This window comes from Lactuca virosa, chromosome 9 (genome assembly GCF_052849685.1).
Source record: "Lactuca virosa cultivar CGN04683 chromosome 9, Lactuca_virosa_CGN04683_v6, whole genome shotgun sequence".
Lineage (NCBI taxonomy): Eukaryota > Viridiplantae > Streptophyta > Magnoliopsida > Asterales > Asteraceae > Lactuca > Lactuca virosa.
In genome coordinates, this window is record NC_136434.1 from 146,620,531 (window position 1) to 146,637,591 (window position 17,061).

General features: G+C 40.2%; 1 non-coding gene across 1 annotated transcript; it reads right to left on the reverse strand.

Moving 5' to 3' along the window:
• Positions 1–7,739: 7,739 nt before the first annotated feature.
• LOC145141679 (small nucleolar RNA R71) lies at positions 7,740–7,846 on the reverse strand. Its single transcript, XR_013722873.1, has one exon. It is a non-coding gene; the product is annotated as a small nucleolar RNA R71 (small nucleolar RNA).
• Positions 7,847–17,061: the final 9,215 nt, after the last annotated feature.

Genomic DNA, 17,061 nt, shown 5'->3' on the forward strand with positions numbered 1-17,061 from the left:
TTATTAATTAATTAATTTATTTGGCCAATTTCTTTATATTTTCGTCCTTGACTTTTCTATTGTGGGACATCTCACGGTCTATTACCGTGAGGACTTCTAAGACATTTTTCAGGGGACTAAAGGTTAACATGCAAAGACCCGTAAGTATAGTTGAAAGCTATGTCCCCAAGCAGGGTATATAAAAGGGAATGAGTAGAAAGGACTTTTTAGAGCGCTGGAAGGCTCGGGATATTGAAATTTTGCATTCTTTTTTTTTATTTGGCATTTTAAGTTCAATTGAGCACTTACTACTCATAAGACCAGTCATATGTCCCAAAGAATCGACTCATACCTGCTGTTATGCTCAAATGTTCACAATCTTCTCACTTTCTGTTTTGCACAAGTAGCTTCGGGAGGTGTGTTCGTGTGCGATTAACTTGCTTTTAGATTTTCAATAAAAAGAGCAAGTCTAATCTCAAGGCGCATGACTCATTTACCAGCTCAACTGTTTCGAAAAGATTCGGTTGCTTGAGATTGGATCAATTGTTTTTTTTTCAAAGAATGCAATGCAAAAATTTGGATGCAAACAAAATGCAAAGAAAATAATAAAAATTAGAATAGAAAGAAAATCTTTTTGGTTTTTGAAAAATTTTCTATGCAGAAAAATGAACAAGAAAATAAAAATTAATGCAATATGTACAAAATTAATGCAACCTACATGCAACGGAATTTATGCATGGATGGATGCCCCTCCCCAAGCTTAAAATATAGCATCGTCCTCGATGCTTGGAGAGAGGCATAGTCGGCCTATTAAGAGTCGGATGGTGGAGGATGGTAGCTGATTTGGGAATGGGTCTAAAACATTCACAAATGCACACCAATTGAATTTTAAGTAAAATATGAACGATTAAAGATATGGAAAGAATTTACCAAATCTTTCTTGGTGCCTCACAATTGTGGTGTGAACCTCCTCTTCATCCTCCCCAAGCTATCCGTGAAGTACTTTTGGAGCCGGAGATTCATTTTCTAGGCATAAAAAATAAGTTTAAAACCATTTGGGACATTAAAAAAAATTGAAATTTACCAAAGACTAAAAAGTTTTAAAAGAAAGGAAACAAATAACCCCGGGTTGCCTCCCGGTTAGCTGCCCTTGTTTTAAGTCGTTGGCTCGACTTGGCCCCTGAATGTGCTTTGTTCTAAGTAGGTAGGCCTTTACAATACATTAACCTTCTCGCCACTTCCTTCAATTGAAAACTTATCTTCTACCTGACTTTTTTTTTCTTTTTTCTTTTTTTTTTTTGAAAGCACCTGCTCACAAAATGCCTGGCATAAACAATTAGTAACACCGTATCCCCGGCAACGGCGCCAATTTGTTAGGGGGTGTCAAACCCAACAAATAAAGGGTACAAATGACTCCTTAAACACTACTACTATGCACTAAAAACGTAGTACAAAGTAAATAGGGTCGATCCACAGAGACACGGGACAAGTGTTTATACCTTTTTGCGTAAGGTACAAAAATGGTCACAGAATGGGGGGAATTTATAAGCAATGATTTAAACTATAGAATAAAGCAATAAGTAAATGATTGATTAAGTGAAATAAGTTCAAGATTTGTAAGTACTCCAACTCTATGCAAGACAAATTAGCAATGTGATTCCATGGATGACAAAATATTTGTTTAATTCTATCTAAGTTGGTACTTGAAAGTGTTAACAAGCTCTAACACTTCCCATTCACCACAATAATTAACCAAAACAAGCTCTTTGATTAATCCTAACCTTACCAATCTAATCTAAACAAACTCTTAGAATTAGGTTGAAAGATTGCATTAAACTTTATGTGAATGTTCCCAACAACACTCAATACTCCTCATAAGCTCGGGAGCATAAGAATGTGTGAATAAGATTTACACTAAATTCATTCAATAGAAATCAGTTTAGTGCTTGTTACCTAGTCCAATTTACAAAACAATTACGGATTTTGCAATTAGATAACTTGAATGATCTAACCCTAATTCAAATGGCCAATAAGAATCACAATTAGAATCAAACATTCGATTGAAACAAAATCAAATTCACTAGATAGAAAATTAAAAGAAAACATCAAGTCATATGATTGAAATCACAACTAGAAGTCAAGACATAAAGTTGGAGAAACTAGGGTTCTAGCCACTCATGACTAGAACAAGATCACAAATCTAGAAAATGAAATTAAAGTTCTTACAAAATGAAATCAAATGTTCCCAAGTGTTAATCAACTTCAAAATCCTCAAGAAAATCGCCTTCTCTACTCCAAAAGTCGACCCCCCAAAGTAAAAAGTCGGTTCCCCCCTTTAAAAATGGTGAAAAACTGCTTTAAAACCCGCATTTACGTTTACACGGCCAGCGTAAATTAACACTGTCATTTACACGGCCCGCGTAAACGCAAAAATATACTGTGCAGAAATCTACGTTTACACGGCCCGCGTAAACGCAAGGCTTGCATTTACACGGCCGTGTAAATCTTTGTAAAGCCAAAATCTTCATTTCTATGATATCTTGCTCCTCGGTGCTCCGCAAGTCCTGAATTTTGTCCGCAACTTTTATTTACCTCCTCCATCAATATCCTACCTCCAAAAGTCCCTGAAATATCACAAAAGTATTTGAATGAAATTGCCTCATGAAAAATCCCGAAAAACATGCAAAATGCGTGAGTTTAAGCCTATATGCAATGTACTTTTATGAAATAAAGCTACAAAATGGGTACATGAAATGCACCTAACAATAATCGATAGAAAATATGATATTAGTGTTAAAATAAAAGTAACAAAAATCATGGTCAAGATTGATAGACTTTTCAATATACAGTGATGTAATAAAATTTAAATGAAAATACAATGCTATACTAAGAATAAACAAAAGTATATTCCAATAATAAGATTAAATAAACGAAAAGATGATTGGTAATTGTTGTATTTATCCCTTATTTTTTCTCTATTTCCCCTATTAATAGTATGACCAAAGTACATTGCTATTTTAGTACATATATATTGACACAATAGTCAACGAATACTACATTTTTTTAACAAACAACAGCATATTGTAACTATTTTTTAGTTGGTTATTTGTTAAATTAAAAGATTATAGATTGAAAAGTAAATGCTAATCTTGATTGAGATGTTCTTGGTTATGCCAAGAAAACATCACCACACTTTCTAATACATAAACCAATAAAGTTGCAATTTGGTGTTACTTTCTAATACATAAACCAATAAAGCTGCAATTTGGTGTTGTTGTGGGTCAAATAAAGTTCCCATATTTAACCATTTATTTGACCTTCTATGTTTAGACTTTCACCTTAAAGGGATAACATGTATGTGTTTAGCCATTTAAGTTGAGATTTACATGTTCCTTCATGGTCATATATGGATTTTAAAAACTAATAGTCTATCGCAGCAATAAGAAACTTAATTCACAACAGCATCATATAAGAACCCTATCCATCAGAAAATATTAAAAAGGAACAAAATCAATATTAGCTACACCAATGAGAAAGAAAGGATGTTGCTCTTGCACAGGATGTTGCTTTATGTCTGATTATAATATTTATAAAAAAATTGTCTATTAGCTAACAAATGTCAGCATAATCAAACGATTGTGATGGCAAAAGAAGCACAAATAATTATAAAATGAACCCATTATTAGATGCTTTTGTCGAAAATCTATTACATTTCAAAATCTGCTAGGAATGTGATATTGCCATATTTATACATATTTTTAGGCAATATCTTAATACATTTTAAGTAATATTTTGGTTAATTGCAAAGATATTTGGTACTTATTGAATTAAATTGTATTTTGCAGCCAAATGGAACACTCTTGAAGAATATGGATCGGAATTGACAAGCATTGGAATTTGGAGGATTGAAGATTAAAAGAAGAAAATCCAGCGAAAAACCCAACTCACGACGTGGCAATCAACCTCACGACGTGAGGAGGGTATTCTATAAGATTAGCATGCGGGAAGTCAGAATCCACGCCCAATACGGATAACTACTGAGCTCATGACGTGAGACACCAATTCTCACGGCGTGAGCAACGTCTTTTCCAAAACTATAAATATTCCTTCACTCTTACGATTTAAGGAGGCTTTTGGGAGTACATGTATTCTGAGATATCCGATTTAGAGTTTAGAAAAGTGCACAAAACATTCATTTGAAGGAGAATTTGCTTGGAGATTAAGAGATTAAAGAACACAACATCACATCGTTTTGATTTACTTTAATCATGTTGAACTTATGTTTTCGTTTTCATCCAAGAGTATCTGAACTTAGTTGCTTTCGTTTAGCTAGATGATACTTTTACTCTATGGTTTAGTTTATTAATTTATGGATTTTAATAGTTGGTTTTGTGCTTTTGCTTGATTTTCATTACCTATCATGTTAAAGTTGTGATCTTTGTTGCTTTAAGTCAAGTTAAGTGTAGTTTAGTGACCATTAAATTGTATGAACTTGATTACCTAGTGATTTAATGACCACTAAATTACTAGAGCTAGGATTGACCAAATCTTAGATTAGTAATAAAAGTAACAATTTTAACTGTGCTGGAGAACATAAATTGTGACCATAATTGTGTTTGTTTAGATAAATCTTACATAGCCCATGTATAATTATTAACTAATTATGTGTTATGCTTGTTTATGACCATAAAAGGTAGATCATGAATTGGTGAAAATATTAGTAAATTTGGACTGGAATTGCTAATTACATAATAACTGGTAACCAACTTTAATAATTTATAATTAGTAACTAACCATAGAGGAAAAGTGGATTCGAACTAAATGAAAGTGTTTTTAGAATATTGATTAAAATCATTAGTTAAGTGTGTAAGTTTGTCTGAACTTGAAAAATCAGATAAAAACCCTCTTTAACTTTTTCTTGTTCTAGGTTAATTTTTAGTAATTATCTTAGTTAATTAAATCCGTTCCCTGAGTTCGACCCCAACTTACTTTACTATACTATAATCCGACTAGGTACACTGCATATAGGTGCAATAGTAGATAAGTAGTTAGGATATAAATTTAAAACTAGATAGGTATAGTCTGTACCAATATCAAGTTTTTGGTTCCGTTGCCGGGAACGACTATTTTAGTTTTTAATTTAATTTCTTTAGGTTAATCGATCATTTTTGTGGGGTTAAACCTGCAAAAGGTTAATTTTTAGCATTAGATTTTTTTTCTGAATTACTGAACTCACGACGTGAGCTCTTAAAGCTCACGACGTGAACTCAGTTCTTTCACATTTTTTGTTTTTGCTTACTGTTTTGTTACACCCCGATTCCTGGATGTGGAACTTGAGGATTTAGTGCAAGTTGAAGGGCCTACTCGATGAGTTGGTTGGCCCCAACTCGTCGTGTAGGAGTTGATCAGGACGCGCAGATTATGAAGCCTACTCGACGAGTTGGAGGGGCCAACTCGAGGAGTTGAGGCTGTTTGGTGAAAACCCTAATTTCCGGGGTTTTGCACCCTATTTAAAGAAGCTACAACCCACGGTAGCCTCCCTCATCGTCACTACAACCAGAGAAAACCCTAGATCAAGCTTGCACCTTCTTGTATGTGTTTGAGAGCTTAAAATGTGACTTTTAAGGAGCTTTGGAAGGAGACTTGAAGATTGAGAAGCTTGGATCAAGGAGAGGGCTGTAGATCCATCATCTACTGTGTATTGACGATCAATCTGAGGTATAAAGTTAATACCTTGACTTCTTGTTACTTAGATCTTCTATTGGGAGTGTTTATGACCATTTTGGTACATTATGGAGTCACTCTCGGGTTTGAGCTTGTCACAAGGACTTGGTTTCAGATCTGGACACTACTAGGCCCTTTAGGACTAAAGCCTTAAGCTTCATGAAGCTTTGACCCGTCTTCAAGTCCTAAACCCCTTCTTGAGCTTAGTTTTGGGTGTTTTGGCCTTGTGAGGCCTTACATGATCGTAAAGTTAGCAACTTTACGTGGTAACTTCATCCTAGGAGGTCAGATCTGGAGTTTGGGGCATTGGAATCGACTGGAATGAGATTAATGAGTAATGGATGAAGAACTCGACAAGTTGGGCATCCAACTTGACGAGTTGAGTTGGGTTTTCCCGTTTTTGGACTCAGGGTGAACTCGACAAGTTGGTGGGACAACTCGACGAGTGGCTAGGGCTTTTCCCAGATCTTCTGGACTCTGCATGGAATCAACGAGTTGGTTAGCAGCTCAACGCGTTGAATCGGGTTTTCGTGATTTATTGGGTTCTGAGGAACTCGACGAATAAATGAGTTGCACTCGACGAGTTGGGCCAGTTTTGACTGTTGACTTACGTGGACTTTAGGGTTTTGGTCAAGCTGTGGATTTTGGAGGCTGTGGAGGGGCGGAGTCTAGATCAACAGTTTGAGTGTGGGATATATTGCTTTACTCTGCGAGGTGAGTCTTCTCACTATACTTACCTGAATGGTAATACTGTGTGACCGGAGGGTCTTATTTGAGTTATTGACCGTAGGGTCTTATTTGAGTTACTGAATGAAGGGTCTTATGTGCTTATACTGAGTTATGTGTTATCTTGCATTTTGTCTTTGTGATTTATGTTGTATATTATTTATGTGCTTTATTGAGTTAGGACCGGAGGGTCCAAACCGAGTTGTGAGACCGGAGGGTCTTCACTGAGATATCGGACTGGAGGGTCCGACCCGAGCTTTGAGACCGGAGGGTCTTCACTGAGACACATGACCGGAGGGTCCTTATCGAGATATAGCCATGAGAGGCTAGTTATTTGTGCATGGTATTTTGGGGAACTCACTAAGCTTCGTGCTTACAGTGTTTTGTGATATGTGTTTCAGGTACTTCTATAGATTTCGGGAAGGCGAAGGCTTGATTGTACACATCCGTCGGCTTATAGAGATTTGAGCATTTTGGGATACTTTGATGTTGTTTTGATAATAACTTACAATTTGTGTGATGACTTGGATTTATGAGTAATATTTTGAGAATTAAAATTGAAAATTTAGAGTGTTACATGTTTAGTTTATCTGCTTCACCACGAGGTTGTATCATTACCATGTCGTGGTAATCGTTCATTAGGAATTTTTAATTAGTTTTAGTTTATTTTTACGTTTTTATTTTTGTTTTTGTTGCAGTAGTATATGAGTCGTGTATCGAACACACCATTGACACCACCACTTGAAGATCCCGAGTCAGCTTTTAATAAAAAGAAAGACAAGAACATAGGAGGATCAAGCATAATTCCGAAAGAAGAGAGAAAAATCGAATTCTTTGAGAAGACTCCTACCAAAAAGGAAACCAGTTACGAGCCCGACTCAGAAACCGACAAAAGTAGTGAACCCGAAAGCGAGCCAAAAAGCATCATGACGGACATTTTTGACATGACGATGGAGGCCTACAAGAAAAGAATATGAGAGGACACCGGTCCAGGACGTGTGCAACCCGCAATTCCTGCTACTGCTACCTTTGAGCTTAAGGGACATATCCTTACCGCACTAAAGGATATTCCATTTTCTGGAAAAGACCATGAAGATGCCTACAAGCACCTCAATGAAATCAATGACATAGCCGAATGTTTCAACATTCCTAATGTTCCTCGAGAGACTGTCTTGTTACGAATGCTTCCGGTTACTTTTAAAGAAGCAGCTAAATATTGGTTAAAGTCACTTTCACCAGATTCAATCACCACTTGGGCACAGATGCGTGAAGAATTCCTCCAACAATTTTGCCCACCATCTAAAGTTTCTAAACTCAAAAAGGCCTTATCTAACTTTGAGCAACAAGTTGGGGAGTCTTTATACGAGGGTTGGGAGCGATACAAAGGGTTAATAAGAAATTGTCCCCAAAATGATCTAAACGAGCAACAAGAAATCTCAATCTTCTACGATGGGGTGAACGTCACGACGAGGCAACTCCTTGATTCTCAAGGACCTTTAACTAAGAAGAATTCCTCTGAAATTAAATAATTAATCAAAGAATTTTCAAAGTATTCACGAGAATATCACAACCATCGTAATGATGGAGCTAGGGGGATCAGGAATGGTGCTTCGGAAGATATGGTGGCGGTATTGGAAATGTTAAGTAGCATGGATATAAGAATCACCAAGATTGACCAATCCATACACACGATATGTGTGGGTTGTGAAAATTTCAATGGTCCACATTTGACGAAAGATTGCCATTTGGACGAGAACGGGAATAGGAAGGCTCAAGTTTACTACTCAAGTGGAGACCGCTACGATGAAGATTGGAGGAAGTCGAAGAATGAATGGTTACCTTGTTATGAGTATAAAAAGCAAAAAGAAGAGAAGTATAGGCAAACAGGTCGGAACCTTTATAAAAAGGAACAACCTCAACCCGAGAAAAAAGAAGACTTGGAGTCCATGCTTCATAGATTTATGGAAGCTTCTGAAAAACGCCACGATGCAGCTGATGCTACCATGAGAAATCATCAAGCATCCATCAAGAATATTGAAGCTCAACTCGGGCAATTAACTACAATGGTTAACGAGCGGTTACCTCCCAAAAATCTCGATATTAAACCGCAACCACATTTCATGGCCATCAATACTAAAGAAGACACTATTTCCGAGTTCTTAGAGGCCTTGGAAGAACATACAAACTAGCCCAAATCACAGCCAAAACGAATGAAAGTCGAAGAAAATAATTTTGCTGAATTACCGACCTCACGACGTGAGGATTCATTCCTCACAATGTGGGCCCAGTCTGGGCCAAATTTTTTTTCTGGTGCTCAAGTTTATCAAACTCCTTTACCATTTCCTTCTCGAGCTAGAGTTCACCCGTTAGAGCAAGAGCATATCAAATTAATGAAGCAAGTAAAGGGTATTCCTATCAATACTCCTTTTATTGAATCTTTGGCAAAAGTTCTAGAATATGCAACGTTTTTGCAAGACCTACTTGACACTAGCCAACAACTGGAAAAGACCTCCAAGGAAGTACTTAGTGAGTAGAGTTCTATGGTCATTATGGAGGACATACCAAGGAAGATGGGAGATCCTGGACGCCTTACACTTCCATTTGAATTCGGAAATAGCATGAAGACATATGCTTTAGCCGATTTTGGAGCAAGTATAAATTTGATGCCCTATTCATTTTATCAAAAGTTCAACCTTACAGAATTGAAGGCCACTATAATGACGATTCATATGGCCTACCGTTCAGCGACTCATCCTCGAGGCATAGTTGAGGACATATTGGTAAAAATTGGGAAATTTATTTTTCCAATAGATTTTGTAGTGTTAGATATGAAGGTGGATAAAGATGTCCCAATTATCCTTGGACGCCCTTTACTCAATACCACAAGAGCCTTGGTGGATATTCGCAAGTCAAAGCTTACCTTACGAGTGGGAGATGATGAAATGACTTTTGGAGTGGAAGACGGATTCAAGACAGACTGTGCTCAAAATGAAGTATTTTTATGGATGAAGAAAACGAGCTTGAGGAGTTGGAGAACTTGATGGAAGAAGAAATTCAAATAATAGAACAAGTCAAGCGTACTAAGCCTAGACCATCAATTCCAATGGTTTTTCAGGTCTTTGCTTATAAAACTCCAATGTCTCTAATAAGTGAAGAAAGTTTGGGGTCAAGTGATGAAGAAGAAGAAATTACACAAGACGTGAGCAAGCCAACTTTGGATAAAGATGATGTCGAAGCTAAGGAGCTACAAAAAGAAAACTGAGGACCTGAACATGTTGTGAAGAATAAAGGGGTGAAACTAAAGCTCGAGGACGGAGATTCTAAAGTGAAAAAGGAAAATTCTAAGGAAGCATATCTAAGAAGGGTGCAAGCGTACAAGAAAAGATGGAGGGAATAGAAGGTGCCAATGGTGATCGTATCTCCAAGCAATACAACGTAGGGCAGCAAACGGAGTCCAGTTCATGACTCCATCAAAAGAAGCGCTTCTCGGAAGGCAACCCGAGCTCGGTTTGCGTTTTTCTTTTCTTTTTTCTTTTAGTTTTTGCATTTTTAATTTTTGCATTTCTATTAAGTTTTAGGATAAATCACCATCAAAGTCATCTTAATTTTTGGAAACAGGAAAAAAATCAAGTGTGGGGTTAAAATTATAGAGTGGTTGAATGTTTTAGAAAAATGAAATTTTTGGTCAAAATAAAAACATTGACACCACGACGTTGGATTAAGCCCCACGACGTGGTAAATTAATTTAGCCCGGCAAATTCACTCATTTTAAAACTCACTACGTGAGGTTTACCCCTCACGATGTGAGCTATAAAAAACATGGGGGAACCATTATATACCTGACTTCAAACATTTGACTATTACTTTAAACTATTACCACTCACGCACGAACGCACAGCAAGGTTTCGGTCCCTACACTCGATTTTGGCTAAGATTTTCAGCCGTTTTTCCTCAAACTTCTCTCGATTTAGTGTTTGTCTTCAATTTCGGTAAGATCTCACTCTCTAATCTTCTTAATGTTGCTAATTTTATGCATTTTAGGCTAGGGTTTGTTCATAATGGAAAATACCGAAATCGAAGTCGATTTTTAGTGAAATAGCTATTGCATGTGTGATTTTCGAACATTAGAATGTTGTTATACAAAACCCTTGGAAAATTTTTGGATTTGTGATGCTTGATTATGGACCGACTACATCTGCGTTGACGGCTGACGACATGGATTTCGAGCTCACGACATGAGCTCGGTTCAAACTGAATTCTGTGATTTTTCTGCTGATTGTTTGATCTTTGTTGTTTCCTTTGGGTTTGTTTCTTGTCTATTTTGCAGAAAATGGCCTCAAGGAGAACAAATGAGCAATTTTTCGGGAATGTTTTTGACCTTCACCCATTGTACCAACTTCCGGTCAACATGCCTCAAAGTGTGGTGACAAACTTCAAAAACAAGATGGGATGGTTATATAACAGAGAATTCGCTATTTCTCCTCGATTTGATTGGGTCGAATTAGGAGAACTCGGACTCACGGAAAGGATGGCACCATATTTAACGAAGACATTTACTGGGGACATGTTTCTTTCACTTATAATGTGTGGAAGAATGTATTTGCTATTAGCGAGCCTGTTTTTAAAGAATTATATGTTGAGTTTTTCGGGTCGGTATCATTCGAGGACGCCACGGTGGATCCATAATTTGCACGAGCTTTAGTTTTTCGCCTTGGTGCGAATATCGGGAATGCAGTTTAGCGGAATTTTCATGGAGGATGGGTATTTTTGACGAGAATGAAACAAGATCTCCAGTTTTTGATATCTTTTTGAGGTCAGCTGCTCGAGAATATTTACAGGGGGTGAGTGGTTATGATTTTTGGACTACCATTGCGAACGGGGCATTCCATTCGGGTGTCTCGCAAGAGATCCATATCTGGTCACCGATTCATCGACTCCTTCATCAATTGGTTACCTTTTCCATCAACCATAAGAAGCACGAAGACAAAGTTACAAGTTTAAACTTGTTCTTTTTGTGGTCTATTATTGCACCGGCGGTTTTGTACAATATTCCATACCATCTTGCTAGTTAATTGGGTAACAAGGTGGTAATATTGTAACATCCCAAAATTCAAGGCCAAAAATTTCATTTTTAATATAAGAAAACACTTAATAACTTTGTCCCAAACACTGAAAACATTTCATTTAAAATAAATAGCAGAGTCTAATCCCAAAGATCACATAATGCGGAATAAAATGGGTAAATGTGCTCCGATCGTCCCGAGCTCCTTTTCTTATAAACTGAAGATACCTGAAACCAAAACTGTAAACCGTAAGCACGAAGCTTAGTGAGTTCCCCAAATACCATATACCATACATATCAATTGGGCCATACATGTCATACATACTGTAGCCAGACATATCAATCATATATCAAATAAGGTGTTATGTGCCGCACATAGTCTTGCTGTTATGCCACGGGCCGCCACGTGGTATTTCTTGCCAAGCCAGGGGCCACCCCTGGGTCTTACAAACAAGTGCCAAGAGACGCCTCCTGGTCTTCCATGCAAGTATCACAAAGATAACTAGCATACATACTACTCAACTTAGCTAATGAGCATACAGTGTGCTAGGATCCACCTTCTAGTCTTTCATGCATATTGCCTAGGGCTAATCCCCAGGTCTTCCTTTCATACATAATAGCATATTGTGTGCCAGGAGCCACCTCCTGGTCTTTCATACATAGTGCCTAGGGCTAATCCTCGGGTCTTCCTATCATACATAATACCATACTGAGTGTCAGGAGCCTCCTCCTGGTCTTTCCTGCATAATGCCTAGGGCTAACCCCCGTGTCTTCCTACCATACATAAACTAAATGGGCCGACATTGTGGCCGTAGACCCATACAAACAGTGAGGAGACTCACCTCACTAGCTGACTGCTAAATCCCGTGAATAAACCCCTCGCTGCTAGCTGGCCGATCCCTGAACTGTTGGTCTCTCGACTCCCCGAGCTACCGATCATCATACAACTTAATTAAGGTCCGGGATTCTTATAACTTAATAGTAAGTCCTCACTGGGGTAGAAGACCATTCCACCCCTCACATACTCTTATCCAAATACCTTCATAAGTCAACTAGGACAACCTTGGTTAAAGTCAACTCTGGGTCAAAGTCAACGTCTGGTTGACTCAACTCGTCGAGTTGACCCACCAACTCGCCGAGTATTGCACGCACTCACCGAGTTCTCCTTCATGCAAATTCGAGACCTTCTTCATCTGACTCGTCGAGTTCATCCTTGAACTCGTCGAGTCCTTCTTCATGCAAGAAGACACATTTAGCCCTGGACTCGCCGAGTTCCTTATGAACTCATCGAGTACGTCTTCATGCAGTTGGGACTTGCCTTGACTCGACGAGTTCAATGATTTCCGGATCCATTTTCACATGTATCTTGTTGAGTCCTCTTCTAAACTCAACTAGTTCGATCCAAGCAGAAAAGGGTTGGGGAACCATACCCCGAATCGTCGAGTCCCAAGAACAACTCGGCGAGTCCCCCAAGGTCTATGTCCATACAGTTGATTTCAGTCGGGTTTAACACATCCAAAACGTAGATCTGGCCTCCTAGGGTTCATAATACACGTAAAGTTACAAACTTGACGTTAATGCATGGGGTATTTGGCTCAAAATGCCATAACAACTCCTTAAAGCTTGCATGGGGGTTTTCTAATGGCATAAAGCTTGCACCTTTATGCCTTAACCACCCTTAGGGATTCCAGATCTGAAAGGATCTTGCTTGGGACGTCCTTGTCCCATAGATAAAGCTCCATGGACCAAAACTCTCATGAAAGGGACATAAATAGATCTAAGAAACTATAAGCCAAGATGAAGACTTGATTACCAGATAATGATGGAAATGAGATGGTGTTGCTGGATCTACAAACTTCTCCTTGAACCTTCAAACTCCTTCTTCTTCTTCTAGCTTCAAAGCACTCAAAAATACTCATAAATGGCTCACAAGCTCATGGAAGGCACTAGGGTTTCGTGGATTAGGGTTTGGACAGTGGGGGCTGAGAATGGGGCTGAAAGATGGAGAAAAAGATGCTTAAATAGAGGACAAAAGCCCAAATTTAGGGTTTCCCAAACCCAGAACAACTCGCCGAGTTGCTCCTCCTACTCGCCGAGTAGGTCACTTAACCCGCGTCATAAAAACTCACTCCTACTCGTCGAGTCATCCCTCTGGACTCGGCCAGTAGACTTCTTGACTTGAGGTTTTCCTTTCTTTGCTAGGTCTTCTGAATTCGGGGTGTTACAACTCTCCCCCACTTAAACTAGACTTCGTCCTCGAAGTCCATTATGGCCAACTACCCTACAACCTCTCACAACATTCCTATACGATGCATACCTTGCCTGCTCGGTCTAATCCTCGAAGGACCGCTTCTATTGGCCTTCCGCCCTGCCCTCCTGAGCGAAATGCTAATCCTCGAAGGTGTCATCCTGTGAACAGTCCAATCACCATAACCTTGAGTACATCGCTCTTACTTAATCGGCAATCCTTCCGGTACTCCCCGGGTACTGACGCTGGATATCCAAGGGGTTCACCCCTTCACCCTGCGCAGTTGCTGGCCTTCCCAAGGTAACTTTCCATAGGTAACAAACCCTTCGCTGCAACTAAATCTCCAGCCACTCCCAGTGCTGGTCCCTTCACTGTTACCTATTGAGTGCTTCCTCCTACTATATTCCGGTGCCGAACACCCCTCCCAGCGAATGGGTCAGATAATCCTTCAATTAAAAGATTCATCTCTGCAACGGTTAGACTCATACGAGAGCTGCACAACAGAGTCAAATCATTCCCTCTGAGATTATTTAATCTTGCTGTGAACGACTTTGCATCTCCCGAATCAACTAGCTACTCTACTCCAGAGTTTTCTTATCACTTCCTGCCGAAGATCCTGCTGTCTCTTATCCGCTTTTCGGATGAACCGAGACCACCCTGGTCCCTTCTGATTTGTTATTATCTGGAATACCGGACTCTCACTGGTTACTGAACTAAAGAATACTTTCTCAGTTGCTTCCAGCGACTTCCGAAGCAACTTCTGCTATTGAAAACTACTCTATCCACTTTGCCACTCATGGCTCCATTATTCATGTTGATCCTCCCGATTACACCGTCCAACTACCCGTTTCCACCGAACCTACTACAAGATATGAATGCTACTAGAACTGTTGTAGCATTACATCACTCCTGGTCTCCAACGACCTACCGCTTCCCGAATCCGATCACACTGTGACCTACCCACATCCGCGTGGGCTGTCCTGCCCTGGTCTAAACCATCTGATGGAATCCACAAGTGGATCACTCCTCTAATACATTCTCACTGCCGAATAGGGACCGACGAATGCTACGGGCCACCCCGCAGTCTTACGCCCCCATACTATCTGACCACTAATGCATGCTACGGGCCACCCCGCAGTCTTACTATACCAATATACGAATGCTACGGGCCACCCCGTAGTCTTACAAAGTTCCTACTCTATCTGCCATCTAGTGAACGCTACAGGTCACCCCATAGTCTTACAACACTTCTACACTATCTGCCAACTAATGCTACGGGCGACCCCCGCAGTCTTACCACACTTCTCATACTATCTGACCACTGGTGAATGCTACGACTATCCCGTAGTCTGACAACACCTTCCACACTGACTGACTGCTAGTAGATGCTACGGCTAAACCGCAATCTTACAACACTTTCCACTACTCAACCGCTGACCATGGTCTTTCGCTGACTACTAATCCGAACATACCCATAATCGAGCATACATGCACGATCTACTATCCCAAGCTGAACTCATGTCCTGATTGAAATCCCCTTCCTGATTTCTTGAGACCTGCTATCAATCGTCACGAGAACACGACCTCAATGTTGGAAAGCTTTCCGAACTCCCAACTTACACTATCCTTACGCCACACAGCCGCTTGGGCCACCTTTCTTCCTAATCTGAATGCGAAAGTTATCCCTGTTTCAAAACCTCTGCTGCTCCCGTAACATGATTGTTTCTCCCCCACTTAGATTCGACTAAGTCTTCCCAGCACGCAAGCGTTGGAGGATTCCCATTCCTTCCTTCCTTAAACGATAGACACGCTGACCACCAACGCCTAACCTTTCTAGCAATCCATTACTAGCCCATTCTAAAGATCGCACAATTACTGAAGACTAGATGAATGCTTTCTGAAATCCCAATACTAATGACCCCAAAAGCTTAACATGATGTCCCTCTCAACCTTAAAGTCCAATTAGCCGATGCTCCGAGCAACCTCTTTAGCAATAGATTGCTACTCTTGATGCTTCCAAAAGCTATTACTAGCACAAAGACCGAACTTCACCGAATCCTGACGATGGTGAATAACCACCCTACTGAACCCTGACCATAGATTTTCTCATGAGACTCCTGAACTGACCTCGGCCGTAACCGAGATAACATTGAACACTTCGAATCAGAAGAGGGACATGACCTTACACTAGCTACTAAAAATTCTCGGTATGCAATTGGCATATGACATTTTCCACAAATAAAATCCGAATACAAGCAGGGAGATAACTAATACATACTCTTACTCGATACCGAGGCAAGCACAACCAAAATACAGATAGAATCGAAAGAGCAATTGATACATACCTGCAATATTGCCTGCTGTAATCCGGATCTCTCCTGTATGCCACTGCAAAGTCCGAATCCTCTCTGTTGGGGCTCCTGTCCTTCCCTCTCGTCTATCAGTGATCCTCAAAGTGTCCGGAGTAAACGTGCTTACTACCCCTCCTCTCATCGTCAGATAGTCGGCCTTCTTGTAGCCCACCTGATCGCAGTGAAAACATAATGGGCTTGCCCCATGCGGGCAGTCCCTGATGACGTGACCATCCCTGCCACACTTGTAGCAGCCTGAACCCTTGGAACGACAAACTCCCTCGTGCAGTTTCCCACATGTGTTGCACTGACTTCGGCCCTGCCGGCCTACCAATCACTGATATGAAGTCTTGGGCCTCTTCCCGGGACCCTCCATAGTATACACCTGATCTGACTTCCTCTTCTTAATGTGCTCCAAGTCAATATCTCGCTCTCGGACTCTAGAGATCATATCATTCAGGGTCTCGCACCCTGAAATACTTACGAACTTCCTAATGTCATCCCGGAGCATGTCGTGATACCTCACTTTCATCATCTCCTCATCTGCCACATACTGCGGTACCAATAAATCCCTCTCCCGGAACTTGGTAGTGATCTCTGCCACAGTCTCTGTAGTTTGGCAGAGATCCAGAAACTCTCGTGCCAACTGTTGTACCTCAATCGCTGGTGCAAACTCAGCTTGAAATCTGGTCGAGAAGTCATCCCACGACATAGCATCGACCGCATCATCACCTAACTCACTACCGACCTCTTCCCACCAATCACGTGCCCGATCCTTCAACAGGCAGGAAGCATATCTGACATTTTCCTCCTCGGGGCAGAAACTCGTCCTGAATGCGTTAGCCATATCCGCTAACCACCTCCTACTGATAATGGGATCCCTCTCCCCATGAAACGCAGAAGCTCCACAAGCACAGAACTCTCAGAAAGTCAGTGTGCGAGCTCCAATGATAGCCATAACCGTCGTACGA